This window comes from Crocuta crocuta, unplaced genomic scaffold (genome assembly GCF_008692635.1).
Source record: "Crocuta crocuta isolate KB4526 unplaced genomic scaffold, BGI_CrCroc_1.0 scaffold376, whole genome shotgun sequence".
NCBI lineage: Eukaryota > Metazoa > Chordata > Mammalia > Carnivora > Hyaenidae > Crocuta > Crocuta crocuta.
In genome coordinates, this window is record NW_027527388.1 from 4,881,212 (window position 1) to 4,887,372 (window position 6,161).

Genomic DNA, 6,161 nt, shown 5'->3' on the forward strand with positions numbered 1-6,161 from the left:
TTTGGGGGTTGTTTTTAATTTTTTTTTTTTTTTTTTTTTTTCTGGGTCCCTGGATTTAAAATTAGTCTATGGTTACTTTCCATATTTTATTTATTTAATTTTGTTTTTTATTTTTTTAAGTAGACTCCAGATTCAACATGGGGCTTTCACTCACAACCCTGAGATGGAGTCTCATGATCTACTGACTGAGCCAACCAGGGGCCCCTACCCTTTCATATTTAAAATTTTTACCTAATTTACTGTTTGTTACTATGCAGTAAAAAAGTATTTTCTTTTCTTTTCTTTTCTTTTTTTTTTTTTTTTTTAGTGTGTGCTTATTCCCTAAGTATATTGATTTGTGAACTTGAGATTTGGATGTTATTTTGTTATTTGGATCCATATTACTGCCATTTGTAATTTTTCTTCCCTTTTTTTTGAGACATTTGCATATTCTCCCAGTTTAGCATCCTCTAACATCTAAACATTTCACCAGGTGTGTCCTATTTCCTTTTCAGTTTTTAGTGTTCAGTGTTTGTGGATCTTTGAGAGGCACAAGCCAGGAAAATCCCAGGGGGAGACATAATGCATGTTCTCAGTAGGACTTGGTGCACATGATTCCACGTTAGCAGGATAATCTTAAAAAGAGTTACTATTTCCTCATGTGATCTCTCTCCCTTAACCGTGTTGTCAAGGAAACATCTCAAGACTTACTTATCCCTTTTTGACACTTGTTACATATTTACTAAGAATTGGCCAAAAATCATAAGTCTTCAACTTTAAGGGGCAGCTTCTTCAATGTATTTGGAGAAGAAATTATTTATCATGTATTTGTCAGAGAGTTAACTACTTGGCAGCTAATGCTTTGAATTGCAAGCTTTCTTCAGTGAAACCCACTCTGTTTGCTGCTGGTTACTGACGAGGTTTCTTGGACTTTGTCTTGCTCAATGCAGCGCTGCTACCGTCTTACTCTCATACACTTTACAGTCTAGCTCTGTGAGGGCAGGACTGGGTTCCTATCTTCTGATCATCAAATTCTAGTCACTCAGCATGATGTCTGTCCACAGAAGTTTGTAAGAGATCTCTTTTGGGGGGATGAGTTTGTTAATTGTCTGCTATTTGTAAGGCAAAATGATACTAAGCACTGGGAATCCAATGGTGGTTAAGAAGTCCCTGCTGCTTATAGGCTATAGTTTCACAAAGAAGATAAAGTATTAAATAGGCAATTAGAATACTATATGATAAGTGATGTGCCAGGATGGTGAGGCTGATGGAAAATAGGGTAAGGGAAGACACTGATGAGGGTGGAAATAAGGATCTAAGGATTGTAGCTGGCTAGGGAAACACCTGAAGATAGAGTGTGGTGACAGGACATAGGGGTGTCTACTCTCTGGAGGAAGCACAATGTGAAAGAATTGGGAAAATTAAAATTGTGTTCAGAGAGTGGGATGTTTGGCTCATTTTTTCAAAGGAACAGAAGTTCCAGGTAAAATTGCAGTTCGTGATGTGCTATGTCAAAGGATGGTCTGGTGGAGAAAATCACTATCTAGGAACGGGTCAAAGAAGTGAGAGGTCAGAGGCTGGGATGACTCATGCACATGCTAATATTATTTACAATAATCAGAGTCTCCACAGATCTCAAACCACAGATCTCAAACTCTTCTTACTCTACAACGCAGATCAGCTCTTTTGAGTTACGTTGCACCTCTAGGTGCACCCCATGGAGCTTTGTCATGTCTGGGCACTTATCACACCGATCGGTCATTGCCTTTTACATGTCATGGAAATCAGGAACTACACTGTATCTCTGGCTCTAGCAGAGTAAGGTACATAGAAGGGCTTGATAAATATTTTTCAATGAAAACACGAATGAAGACTTCAGTTACTGCAAATAGGCTTGGTTTCAGGTTTATGTTGATGAAGGGACTCAATATCACTAGAATTTTATATTTTCCTCTCTCTTCTGTTTCTGGACTCTGCTGCTTTAGTTTTGTCCTGATTCTTATACAGTTCTCTCTTTGTGCTTTAGAAATGGAACCAGATCTCATTTGCTCAGTCCATGGTCTCCACAGATGGGCATATGTACTCCACAGCATGCAAAATGTTATCCAAAGTATATGGCTTGAGAAGAGGAGCAGGTACAGTTACTTAGAGGGAAATCAAGGCACTACACACACACACACACACACACACACACACACACACACACACACTTATGTATCTCAAGAAGAGCTGGAATCAGGCAGCAGAAACAATAGATAGACAACAATAACAACAATTATTTTTCTTATGACACCAACAATAACTTCAAAAAAGCACAGAAGTTGAATCTTGTTTTCTCTTCAGGGCACAGATCCTCACCTAGATGTTTCTGAGTTGAAGGTCCCCTGCCTTTGTTCCTGATGAGGTCCTCACTTTAACTTCTTGAAATCTCAGGGCGGCTGAACTGCCGAGTTTGGAGGCTGCTGGCTGTGGGTCACACTCCTCACATTCCAGAAGCCCTTTTGGGTCATGTAGACAGTAGCTCTGCGGTTGCCATAGAAAGACTTCTCTTGGGGAATCTCCTTGAGATATACTGATGGAAACTTGACAGTGTTTTCCAATTGAAGTCAGAGCCACAAGGCTTCCAGTAAAGAGCCTCACTGCTGAAAACACCTGTCTTAGAGGAGAAGGAAGGGTAAAGGCATAGGGAGTTGGAGAGGAGTGTGTGTGCCAGAGTTAAGCTGAGAACCACTGAAAGCTATAGGTGTAACTGAAGATCTACAGTAGCTTTCAAGATGACAGGTCAAAGAGAGGCTGCCTTGGTCAGTGTTACGTATGGGAAGCCAGAGGCTAAGTCTGCCCATGGCCTTTAGCCACACATAGTGATCAGAATCTTTTACAAAATATAAAAAGCCTCCGGAGCAGGAAAAGTAACAAAATTCATTTTAGAAGAACGTAAGCAAATCCTGGGAAGAGAAAAAAAACCAAAGTGATAGACAAGTTATTGTATGGAACAGACATGAGAACGTTATCTTAATCTCCTGGCCAGTATTCTCCCAGGCTTTGGTCCATTTTAATTCCCTTCCAATTTACAAATTACTTTAACATTTCTAAGGGACACAGATGTGTCTTAAATTGATAAGTGGAGTGTCAAGCATCACTTCCAGTAACGGCAAAAGAATCCACAAGTCTTTAATTTTTACATCTAATTGACTTCAGTTGAGGTGTAGTCAAATGTATATTATTTCTTAATTTGACACCTTCTATTTAAGAGGTCTTATTTTATATGTATCAGAGTCACAGGTGTGAAATTAGTCACTGGGAAGGCTAACTGTTCCAGATTCTTTTGACCTTATGGCTGGAAGGAATTTAATTGTAACCTCATAAAAAGAAAGGAATTCTGGTCACTGGGGAAGATGATTACATGGTCATTGACAATGTGAACTTGAATGGCTACATTAGCTCTTTAATTATAATGAATCAAGAAATGTTCAAGGTTGGAAAGGAGGCACTTGATAGGGGATAATGACAGGTACTTATGCAAATGGTATCAACACTGACAGAATGAAGAGGCTGGAGCCAGAAGGGAGAAGTGCAACACCTAGCAAAGGTTCAGCATCTGTCATTAAAACTACCGCATGAAGTGACACAGTTCTATTCACTAAATCTCAAGGTGGAGATTTTCTTTGTTAGGTTAGTACTTCTGTTGCCTTTTCCTTCTGAATTTTTGGTGCCAATTTAGTGTGAACGTCCTTAAATGTGAATTGAGGGAGAACGAAAAAAAAAATAGCCGAGACCAACATGTCAGATGCCTTGGACTCTTGATTTCGGCTCAGGTCATGGTCTCATGGTCATGGGATTGAGCCCTGAGTCAGACTCCATGTTGGGCATGGAGCCTGCTTGGGATTCTCTCCCTCTCTCTCTGCCCCTTTCCCACTTGCATACTCTCTTTCTATAAACAAACAAACATTTAAAGAAAAGTATTTAAAATGGAGTCCAAAAAAATGGAGTCTAGAGGCCAGAAGGGGGAGTTCTCATAAACCACCACTGGCTGAAACTTGGCAGATCCTAAGGGGAAGAGCCGACTTTACTACCCCAGCAGGAGGAAGATTTTCTCCTCCCCCTGCAACAGCCCAGCTAATAGGACTGTTACAAATCAGCCAATGAAAAGACACTACATTTTCAACTCCCAGTTTACTCCAATGGACTATTTGCTTATAAAAGCCCTTCCCAGCTCCCCCTTTCCTTTATCAAAGAGCCACTCCCTTGTTCTTCAGGCTGGCCTATGGTTCACCATAGCTTACTTGTCCTGAATTGCAGTTCCTCTGGTATTCAGAAATAAACTCATTTTGCTGTTAAAATAACTGGCTGTTTTATTTTCAAGGTGGACACAATTTACACAGCTTTTACAACACTGAAAATAGATGTATTTCTTGGAATTCTTTAAAGAAAGTCTGTTGGGAACACTTATGAGGTAATCATTTGTAGTCAGAGATTACTTAATTAAGGTAAGGATATATGAACAGCTTGTACCACCCACAGGCAAAGCACTGATGTTTGTGTGGGTAATGAAACTGTTTTCTGCTTATAGAAAACCAGGCAGGCCTCCTTGGAGTTTTCTCTTATCAACAACAAGCACAACAACAACAAAAGTCCATACAGAAAATATGTTTCTTAGGATATAGAATCATCATCTTAGGGAGAAAACAGTTATTCCTCAGTTCTAATATTTCATCCTTGTGGATAGAACTTCTGTTACAATAATCTCCCCCCTCTTCCCTTTTTACTTCTCTTCCGGAAAAGAAACTTTATTTGATATGCCAACTTGGGAAAAGAAACTGAACCTCACCCTCTTTTTTAGAGCTACCCTGCTCACAAGAAGCCTGGGTTATTTTTCCTCTGGTCCAAAAAGTGTGTTCTCAGACCAAAGCCATCAAAATTGTCTGGAGACTTGTGAGAATTTATTATGTAAGTAGCACCCCCCCCCCCCCCCCCACATAAAAAAAAAAGAAAAACAGNCTGCTTTGGATTCTCCCTCTCTCTCTGCCCCTTCCCCACTCATGCTCTGTCTGTCTGTCTCTCTCTCAAAAATAGACAAACAAACAAAATTTAAATGAGCCAAAGATGGCCTCTGAATACTGGCCCGATGTGTTTTCTTCTTCGCAGCAGTATGGGACCAGTTAGCTCAATAGCCCACTGGCACCAAACTTAATTTTTTACATATCCAATTGTTTTAAGCAGAGCACTAATGAATTAGCAGATTTTTAGCCCTGTAGATCCTACCTGCTTTGCATACCCCATATAATTGCACTCAAGATCTGCTAACCATAGATAAGATTAGATAAAATAACTACTGGAGCTGTAAGAACACTCCCAAGATGCCACTGCCCTGCAGAGCTCTGTGACCCAGACACTCCCCATGGACAGCTGAACAGTATCACCTCGACACTTGATCCCCTTGCTGGGTAGTGGTCTCTGAATTGTCTCAGGATGTGAGAGAGCTTCCGCACGTGTGAACATGTCGAAGTGTCACCCAAATAAAGCTTGTTGTATGTTATTGCAATAGTCACATCTATCACATCTGTTCCTTGATCAACTCCCAAATCTCTGGAATTCACAACAGAATTGTTGAATTTCAAGCACTGCCTGAGACCTACTAAATCCATACTCTTGGACGCAGACCACTAATCTATATTTTAATAAACATTTCAGGTAGTTGTGTTGAATGCTGAAGTTTGAGAACCACTATCTTTCATAAGGCAGGACACCCTTGGTGAGGCCTGTAGTTCTTTAGCATGTGTGTTATGACCTGGTAAGCTTCTGTATTATTAATCTGTTGCTGTATAACAACTTCCCCTCAACATTTAGTAAGTAGCTTAAAATAATACACATTTATTATCTCATTGTTTCTGTGGTTTAAGAATTCAGAATCAGTTTAGCTGTGTGGTTCTGGCTCTGGATTTCTCATGTGGTTACACTCAAGATGTTGGCTGGGACTTCAGTTATCTGGGGACTTGACTAGGAAGGTCTGTTTCCAAGATGGCTCACTCTCATGGCTGTTGGCAAGACCCCTTAGGTGCTTACCATGTGAATATCTCTGTAGGGCTGCCTGAATAATTTAATGACAAGGCAGCTGGCTTTCCACAGAATAAGAGATCCAAAAGAGAGCAAGATAGAAGTTATAGTTTCTTTTATAACCTAGT

The 6,161-nt window shown here is 40.1% G+C and overlaps 1 long non-coding RNA gene across 1 annotated transcript in view; it reads left to right on the plus strand.

Annotated features, from left to right (window-relative positions):
- LOC144222055 (uncharacterized) overlaps positions 1-3,578 on the plus strand; it is an 18,066-nt gene extending 14,488 nt beyond the window's left edge. Inside the window, exons 4-5 of the long non-coding RNA XR_013332272.1 lie at positions 2,006-2,114; positions 3,522-3,578. This is a non-coding gene — a long non-coding RNA (uncharacterized LOC144222055). The remainder of the gene's footprint in view (positions 1-2,005; positions 2,115-3,521) is intronic.
- The last annotated feature ends 2,583 nt before the right edge of the window (positions 3,579-6,161 follow it).